This window comes from Poecilia reticulata, linkage group LG9 (assembly GCF_000633615.1).
Source record: "Poecilia reticulata strain Guanapo linkage group LG9, Guppy_female_1.0+MT, whole genome shotgun sequence".
Taxonomy (NCBI): Eukaryota; Metazoa; Chordata; class Actinopteri; order Cyprinodontiformes; family Poeciliidae; genus Poecilia; species Poecilia reticulata.
In genome coordinates this window covers 23,071,231-23,081,486 of record NC_024339.1, presented here as the reverse complement: position 1 = coordinate 23,081,486, position 10,256 = coordinate 23,071,231, and positions in this window count along the sequence as shown.

The window sequence follows — 10,256 nt, the reverse complement described above, 5'->3', positions numbered from 1 at the left end:
GTAAAAGTATCTGGCTGTTCACCTAGAAAAACAGAAGTGCAGTCAAGTTCTCAGAGTTCTTTAGTCTTTGTAAGTATTTTATGTTTGGAAGACACTTAAGCATGTGTTTTCTCATTGGTTGATAAAACGTAGAATAGTGTACATAGTTTTTGAGTATAGCATTAAGATATGTGTATAAGCTGTATTTACGTTTCGTTTACAAAAATGTTGCATTAAGATGAGTGTATTAGCCAATAGTATATACTATTATAAAAACGTATTGTACGGAAACCTTTTATTAGTAGTTGATTGACTGCCTCACTACACACACATTAGTCACGTGTTATGAGAACAGCACTTCTATTATTCTAATCTAAAACTACAAATGTGTTGCCCTGTTAAAGCTCGTCCGGTAACACTTTATTTGAAGGGGGATTAGGGGTTTGGGCAGGGGTGGGCAACTCCAGGCCTCGAGAGCCAGTCTCCTGCAACTTTTAGGTCCATCTCAACTTCAACACACCTGAGTCAAATAAAGAGGTCGTTGGCAGGACTCTGGATAACTTGACTGCACTTAGGAGGTGACTCAGCTGTTGGATTCAAGTATGTTGGATCAGGGAGACATCTAAGAGTTGCAGGACACCGGCCCTCGAGGACCAGGATTGCCCACCCCTGGGTTAGGGGGTTAGGCCTTAGGCCCCGTTTACACAACAACGATTTCGGGTGAAAACGGAAGAGTTTTGTTGCGTTTGTAGTGTACATTTACCACCGAATGTTTTCTCTAACAACGGCACAGATTGAAAACGGGTCCCAGAGTGCGATGTTTCTGAAACGTACATATGTCCGTTGTTGTGTAAACAGAGAAAACTGATCTTTTCTTCCAGAGAATCCCAGCTCATGCATAGTATGACACAAAACATAGCTGCTTCCTACAATCCACAGAAGAAGAAGAAACTACTCACAATGCTGGGGTTACTACAATTCGTGTTTCCCCATCAGATACGTTCCCTCAGCGTCTCTTCATCGCTCCGCACCTTCCAGGTGGCAAAATACACGGCTGCTTGTTCAGCGCTCTTATCTAGAGAACTACGGACCAGCCCCGGCTCCAGACCAGTTTAACAGGGGGGCATCGACTTATTTTTTTTGTTGGGGGGAAGGGGGGTGAGTACGTAGCTGAACATAGACAACAACATCAATAGCTTACAGGCTACTTGTTAAGAAGCTTAAGGTGGTGTATTGATATTAGCTAGTCATTGTTTAGCTAACTTTACCTGCATCCAACAGCTTTACTCAACTCAGTCGGTTAGTTTGGGGGAAAAAACAGTGCAAAGTTATTTGCGTTTTGCTGGTTTGCTGCCATGATTCTAACACACACCAGAGCAGCAGCAGCAGCAGCAGCAGGTCTCCTTCGCTGCGGCACAGGTGTAAACCCAGCGCGAGCGTCTCCGCGTTCATGTTGCGTTTGAAGGCGGCTCGGAAAAACAGGTTACGACTTAACAACGGATTAAACTGTTTTAACTGCTGAAAAAGGTGACAGAGGACACGGATATGGGAAGTGCTGAAGCCCCTATTGTATCAAATTGATATAGGAATAACAGACTGTTGGCCATTCCAAGGTAAAAACAATAAACGGCTTCCCGCCGGGCCCGCTACGGACACAGTGGCCGTTTCTCAATATGCGTTCTTGTCTGTACTTGTGTTCTCGCGTCCTCGTGAAACGTCATCGACAGCGGTCCAAGTACACATCCAGGCAAGAACGCTCAAAGTACCCGGATGTATTCTTGCTCCGCCTATTTTATCGAGGATGCATCAATGCATCCTTCTGCGGACTTGAGGTAGCAAAGTATCCCACAATGCAATGCGCCACCAGCAGCGGTAAATAGAGGTCAGTACAGAAATGTATTGCATTTTTACCACAATTAATTGCTACAAAAACACATTTAAATTTGTTTTTAGGCGAGAAAGTAGACCTTATAGCTTTATCTAACCACTCAGTTCAGTGTTGTGTGATGTCATCAAGAACGCCTAACTAGCATACTGCTTCCGTGTGAACTCGGTAAGAACGGACTTTCAACTGTTCTTGCGGGTACGTCCAAGAACTCAAGAACGTACTGGCGTTCTTCAGTATTGAGAAACGGCCCGTGAAAGCTCAAACAAGGTGTTTCAGCAAAGTTATCCAACTTTTTCCAACTGCATGCGCCCTAATCAGACGCACATAGTGCCTGTTTTCTCCCAGTCTATGGGAGAACGGTACCTGATGGGGAAACGCGAATCCACGTGCCTTCAATTTCTTCAGTTTCAAGAAACCTAGCACCAATTAGGCCAGCGAGAGCATTACACGTTTTCGATGTGTACCGTTACTAATTACAAAGATTGTAATTAGAACGTTTTCATGTAAATGATCCAACAAAAACGGAACAAAAATTCAGTTTTTGTTGGATCATTGTCGTGTAAACGCCCCCTGACATTGTTAAGAAAAAAATTTAAAATAAGCTAGTTTTAAAACTTAACATGTTTTGATTGAAATAGCCTAATTATAATTTAAAAATTTATAACTTATTCTGGCCTATAGACCTTTATTTTACCTGTAGTTAAAGCAGATTGTTTGCCAAGATCTCTGATGTGCCCTTTGTCTGTCCCTTTGTCTGTCTGGGAAACAATCAGTAGGAAATTCTAGCTTTTCACACTGATCTGTGAAAGCCATAAACCAGCAGGAGTTCGGAGAAGCTCTCCTTAGACAATGGGAGCAATTAGCTTTAGAGAGAGGGTCAGAGACAGGTTCTGGTTGGATGAGCAAAGATACGCCTTATTTGAATAAATTAAAGAAAGGAAGATAAAACTTTCCCCACAGAGTAACAAATCATATTTGCCCTTGCAATTCTCCAAAGACGTCTTTGCTGTCTGTTTGTTGTTTCCATCTTTTGTCTTTTTCCTTTTCTCAGGTAAATTCATGTGTTGTCTGTGCTCTGAATTTTCTGATGTTGTGTGATGTGCTTTTCTGGTGGTAGTATGCATCTGTCTTGAATAAATGCTGATTATTGTGACGCTGTCATCTCTGTGTGGCTTTTGTTTCCACGCATGGAATCATTGAATCCGTGAGCACAAGAGAATATTGTGTTAATGATTTTATTCTCTTAACATTTGGGGGCTCGTCGGCTGTCATTTTTGATTCCATTCCGTGGCAATTCTGGCCTCATTGAGAGACATTGAGCTTTACATCGATGTCACTCGTCGATGTCACTCTTGACACAGCCACAGCCCTTCATGAATATTTATGACTGTTGTCATAAATCGTCATTCCGTAGATTATGACACTTTTAATACAAAGTTGACATTATTCAAAATGTCTTTGTTATAACAACTTGACATTAACCAAGAAATCATTACTGATATAGAGTGGGGCAAAAAAGTATTTAGTCAGCCACCAATTGTGCAAGTTCTCCCACTTAAAAAGATGAGAGAGGCCTGTAATTTTCATCATAGATGTACCTCAACTATGAGAGACAAAAGGAGAAAAAAAAATCCAGAAAATCACATTTTCTGATTTTTAAAGAATTTATTGGCACTATATGGTGGAAAATAAGTATTTGGTCACCTACAAACAAGCAAGATTTCAGGCTCTCACAGCCGTGTAACTTCTTCTGTAAGAGGCTCCTCTGTCCTCCACTTGTTACCTGTATTAATGGCACCTATTTGAACTCGTTATCAGTATAAAACGCACCTGTCCACAACCTCAAACAGTCACACTCTAAACTCCACCATGGCCAAAACTAGAGAGCTGTCAAAGGACACCYGAAACAAAATTATAAACCTGCACCTAGCTGGGAATACTGAATCTGCAATAGGTAAACAGCTTGGTGTRAAGAAATCAACTGTGGGATCAATTATTAGAAAATGGAACACTTACAAGACCACTGATAATCTCCCTCGATCTGGGGCTCCACGCAAGATCACACCCCGTGGGGTCAAAATGATCACAAGAACGGTGAGCAAAAATCCAGAACCATATGGGGGAACCTAGTGAATGACCTGCAGAGAGCTGGGATCAAAGTAACAAAGGCTACCATCAGTAACACACTACGCCGCCAGGGACTCAAACCTGCAGTGCCAGACGTGTCCCCCTGCTTAAGCCAGTACATGTCAAGGCCCGTCTCAAGTTTGCTAGAGAGCATTTGGATGATYCAGAAGATGACTGGGAGAATATCATATGGTCAGATGAAACCAAAGTAGAACTTTTTGGTCAGAACTCTACTCGTCGTGTTTGGAGGAGAATGAATGCTGAGTTGCATCCAAAGAACACCATGCCTACTGTGAAGCATGGGGGTGGAAACATCATGCTATAGGGCTGTTTTTCTGCCAAGGGACCAGGACGACTAATCCGTGTAAAGGAAAGAATGAATGGGGCCATGTATCGTCACATTTTGAGTGAAARCCTCCTTCCATCAACAAGGGCATTGAAGGTGAAACGTGGCTGGGTCTTTCAGCAGGACGATGATCCCAAACACACCACCCGGGTAACGAAGGAGTGGCTTYGTAAGAAGCATTTCAAGGTCCTGGAGTGGCCTAGCCAGTCTCCAGATGTCAACCCCATAGAAAATCTGTGGAGGGARTTGAAAGTCCGTGTTGTCCAGTGACAGCCMCAGAACATCACAGCTCTAGAGAAGATCTGCATGGAGGAATGGGCCAAAATACCACCAACAGTGTGTGAGAACCTTGTGAAGACTTACAGAAAACGTTTGATCTCTGTCATTGCCAACAAAGGATATATTGCAAAGTATTGAGATGAACTTTTGTTATTGACCAAATACTTATTTTCCACCATATTTTGCAAATAAATTCTTTAAAAATCAGAAAATGTGATTTTCTGGATTTTTTTTTTCTCCTTTTGTTTCTCATAGTTGAGGTACATCTATGATGAAAATTACAGGCCTCTCATCTTTTTAAGTGGGAGAACATGCACAATTGGTGGCTGACTAAATACTTTTTTGCCCCACTGCAAATTTGTTATAAAAGTATTACTGATTGCACTTAAAAAATTTGGTAACTTTATGTTATTAAAGGTAAAGTTTAAACAGTAATGATTTATTGGTTAATGTCAAGTTGTCATAACAAAAACATTTTGAATAATGTCAACTTTGTATTAAAAGTGTCATAATTGACCGAATGACGCTTTATGACAAGAGTCATAAATATTCATGAAGGCTTATTCATGTTCATGACAGATGTTGTGTCATGTTTATGAAAGTGTCATGACGGTCTTATTCACCCCCCTTCAAATAAAGTGTTACTACTCGTCCTGTTAAGTCCATTAGTGCAGGGTGCTGCCTGTGCAGCATGGAGATTACAGAGATAAGATGCTTAATCCTTTAAACATCTTCCCAATCTTCCCAATGTTAAACCCCCTCCTTATTCGCCACCATGGTCCCCGATTCCCAAACATCTCACTCATCCACTTCATCTCTGGACTCTAGAAGACAGTGTCCCATCATCCAGTTGCCATGAAGACTGTTTTGACTCTGCTCTGCCTTTTTTCTCTGGCCTGCCACAGTAAGTTTCTATAATTGGATGCAGAATGTTTGTAGGAGACTAAACAATATATCAGTAGGCAACTGGGAGATTATTTGCAGTCAGATAAAGTGCTAAGCCATCAATCATCTCTTAAATCTTTTCTAACAGATGGCCAGTATAGTTCTCCAGGCTTTATGAGGGTTTTTCAATGTTTTACTTTGGAATTTAAATTTCTTTTTCACTCCTGTTCTGCCCGAACAAGACATCATGCACAGCAGTGTGCACTTTAAAAAAAAGTGGACAAGTGGAGGACAATAAAGAAATTAATTTCAGGCCTAAAAATCTGCCAACATCAAATTGTCATTGTCTGAAAGTCATGTTTGTGGGAAACAAGAAGAATCAAAGTCCTGATACAAAACCAGCAACATGCTGCAATTGATCAATTATCAATTTTTCAGTTAATTTCTGTTTGAAAATCATCCCATCGGTGCTGCAGTACAAGATTATTCCCGTTAAACTGGCGTATCCATGTAGGTTTAATCATGTCTTCAAACCGACTGCTAGTGACAAAATGCCCAATTTCTGCCAATTTAAATTAAAATAGCCTATTTGCTTAGTATAAGTTACATTAATTTACACAGCTGGATAACTCATAAAATTTATGACTGAGTGATTCATAAGACGAAAATAAGGCTGAACAAACAAATAATAATAATAACAAATATTATTGTAATAACTAAAATGAAAACAAGTAAAAAAATTTAAAAAAAAGGACCAAATACTGGAAGAAAAACTTTGAAAGACCTTCTGAGTAGTCTGGAGAAGTATTGATCCAGAACACTTCAGAATATAAGTGCTGATCTTGGCCTATAAAGACAATTCAAGACTTGAGTGAAGTTGCAGTCTTTCAGTGTGTACTCTGCATCTATCAGTTACACCTTTATTTGTGTTTCAATACAGATTTAGCAGAGATTCATGAGAAATTCACAGTGCCTTGCAACATAATTAAAGGAAAAGCATGCATGTTTTTAATTTTTAATGTGATTGCTGTGCATTGTTTCAACCCCCTTTACTCCCTTGACCCTAAATAAAATCCTGTGCAATGGATTGTGTTAAAAAAGTCACTTAATTAGTGAACTGCTCTTACATTTGTGCAGTTTAATATCAGTGTTAATTACAGATGATTTGTGAAGGCCCCAGGGGTTTGATGGAAAACATTAGAGAACTAAATGTGCCATGTAGACAGAGGAACACAGCAGACAGATCAGTGAAAAGGTTTTGGAGAAGTTTCAAAGCAGGATTAGGCTAACAAGGCAGGAATAAGCTAAAATTGTTTCTTTTTTTTTATGTGTAGAGAAAACGTTAACAGTCTACATCATCCACACGGCGGTGGCCACATCAGGCTGGTGGGAATCATTTTAGTTTTATTAAGCAGGGATAGGAAAGATGATCAGAGATGATGGAGGAAAAGAACCGACCAAAATGCAGAGTAATGCTGCAGGAGAACCTGTTAAGACACAAGCCTGGAGCAGATGTTCATCTTTCAACAATAAACAGCACCAGAGAGACATTGAAATGGTTCAGATCAAAGCACAGTCATGTGTTGGGAGAGGTTCAGGCAAAGTACAGGCCATAATCTAATTCAGAATTTGTGGAAACACTTAAAAACGTGTTCCCAGGTGCTCTCCGTCCAGTTGGACTGAGGTTGGGCTATTTTGAAATTAAGAATGGGCAAAACATTCAGCCTCTGGATGTGTAAGGCTTGTGCAGCTGTAGTTGCTACAAAAAATGGGGTTAAATACAAATGTACACCACACTTTCACAATTTACTTTATTGTAAAAGCAAAATTCAAACCATGTATCCTTTCCCTTACACTTTATAATTAAACACCAGAGGATTTATGAATGCCTTTTGTAGGACACTTTATTTCTACCTGACTTTAGTGAGTCCCTGTGTATGTTGTTGCGCCCTGAGCTGACTGATGTTAACTCAAGGTGGCGCGTGTGTGTGGGAGTTGCACTTGCCTGTAAACATTCATGCTTAGTTTCAAGCCAGGTGCTCTCTCCTGTCCTGTCTGCGAAGGCCAAGCTCTGAAATGTTACACCTGCTCGACAACCAGCGAGAAAGAGTGCGACAAGGAGGGTTCCATCTCTTGTCCAGCTTATGCTGAGGCCTGCGCCACCATCACGGGCCCGAGTGAGTAAACACACTCCCAACACATATGCAGCCATTTGGATCTGCCTCACTGGAGGTCGGACCAACGCTGTTTCCAGTGAAATATCTGTCACAGTTGAACGTCTGAGGAAATCAGCAGCGCTTGCACAGCAGTCGTACTGTTTCTGCTGACAGTCGACGCTTTTGCTGAACCAATTCACAGCTATAGTATTATATTTCTATGGTTTATGCCATTTTGTTCCCATGTAAAAATAGCATAAAACTTTTGCATGTTTGTGTACAAATGGGTAAAACAACCATAAAAGATGTCTCTACGTCCTACTACTGTTAATCGGGTGTTTGTTCGTTCAACGGTTTATTGCAGACCTCTGTGCATTTCCTGCTGATTGTTTTGCTTCTGCTGTTGGATTGTTGGGATCTGACTCACAGAGTCAGCGTCTGCGTCTCGATTTCTTTCAGACACCGTGATAAAGTCATGCACATACATGGACTTCTGTAAGAAAGCACAGAGCAGCAGGAACACAGGAGCCAAAATTGAGTGCTGCTTTGCTGATGACTGCAACGGGCCCCATCAAAGCCAGCAAGTCCCGCTTGTCAACAGCGCGGGAGCTCTGTCGACCAGCCCGCTCGCGTTGATCACCCCGCTGCTCCTGCTGCTGCACAATGCCTTCTGTCAGCTCTAAACTCCTCCACCTAGTTTGTTCCTGCCTCCTTCTCGTCTGTTTTATTATAAATGTCATCCCTCCGAGTTCAATAAAGAGGATCTGAGGCACAAAGAGTTTCTGGTGGTTTGAAATTGGTGTAAAAACAAGAAGAATATCACCTCATGATTGCGGTGGTGCAGGGACGTTTCGGTACTACATGTTGCAGTTCAGCAGTTTTCACTGCCACTGAAAACTTAAAACATTTTCTGATAGTTGCACAATGAGATGAGGTACTGCTATAAAGTAACACGTGAACCTGGGAGTGTTTATGATGCACAAATATGTGAAAAGTCAAGAACTCCTACTCACAGCTCTGGTGCAGACAGGGGGTGGCGGGTGTGGTTTCGGAGCGCGCGACAGCTTGCTTCACCACATAGAATCAAATTATTCCTCACTGTCGTTACCATGGCACTCTGATCATTTATTGTGCTTTCTAGCTTGAATAAAGACACAATCACACCTCAGTTTCTGTAGTGTCTTTGATCCCCTTATGCTTTTAGAAAATTTGTTTTCCTGATGTGCATAAAAAAAAACAAAAAAACGTTGAGACTATTCTCATGAGAGTCTGTGGAAAGTTTAACACTTCCCCTTACAGAAATGACACTTGAATCTTCTACGCAGTTGCTGCTGTATATGAAATCGGCAAGGTAGGTCTCTGTCCTCAGGAAGGTCATATGACACTTAACCACTTCCTCTTAACAAGGGAGAACATACATTTTTACTCAAAGAAAAATGACAGAAAGCAAAACCGCTACCTGTGCAAAACAAATATTTAGCAATTAGGCTGATGAGAGACTAGGTGTGAGGAGAGTCTGCAGAACGTGTCGAAACCTAAAGTCTTAAGAAGACAAGGAGCAGAGTGGTGAAACAAGGAAGTTAGGCTAATTTGTGGTTACCTTTGTTTGAAAGTACAAAAAAAACCCGGCAAAAATCTTGAAGACATTCAAAATTAAAAACCACAGAATGTAATTTGAAAGAAAAGATGTTTTCCAGACATCAGTGTCTTTACTTTGCAGATTGATACACATATACACATATATTTTATTTTAATTTTTTTGTATTGAAATCCATGTTATCTTCAGACAGAAACCCCAATACCTGAATATCTCTCAATCATAAATGACTCATAACAGACAAAAACTGAAAATTCAGCATCCTGCCCTTCTTATTTTTGCTTTAGTTCATTTACTTATTTAATTTAAGATGACAGATGTCATTCAAACAATATAAAACTGAAAAATCAAACTAAAATATAAGAGTTATATGTGTAAAATGGAGTAGGGAGAAGTAATACGTTTTATAAAGTGCTTTGCAAAGAAGCAGAGTTGCACAGATGTTAACCTTTGCACATTTTGTCACATAAACCTCAACCCAAATGAAGTGTGGTGTGATGGACCAGCACAAGTACATAACTAAGTGAGAAGAGGGTTTAAAAATAAAAATTGGAAAGGTATGACAGCATGTGTATTTGTTTCTTTTTAGTAATGACACCTCTAAATTGGTATGAGAATAAAAAAGGTAAATATAAGTATATTAAAGAAAAAGTCCAAAATAGTCTAGATGAAACAGATTTAAAAAACATACATTTAACGACAGAGGTAGACTAAACAAACATAAAAGTACCATGAAGTGATAAATGTTACTAATGCTTCACAAAAAAACTTTAGAGAGCTCCAAAGGATCCTGTGAGGATTAATTAGCCAACACAAGGGTTCAACATGATTTAAGTTTGATAAAGTAAACAAATCTGGAGAGCAGGCAACAAATTCATCTTTCTCTTTATCTAGATAATTGCTAATGTTTTGTTTTTTTGTTGCTTGTTTAAGCATGAATGTGAAACTCTTTGGTTAATATCATTTATTATAACGGCTGTCAACTCTATTTAGCTCAAT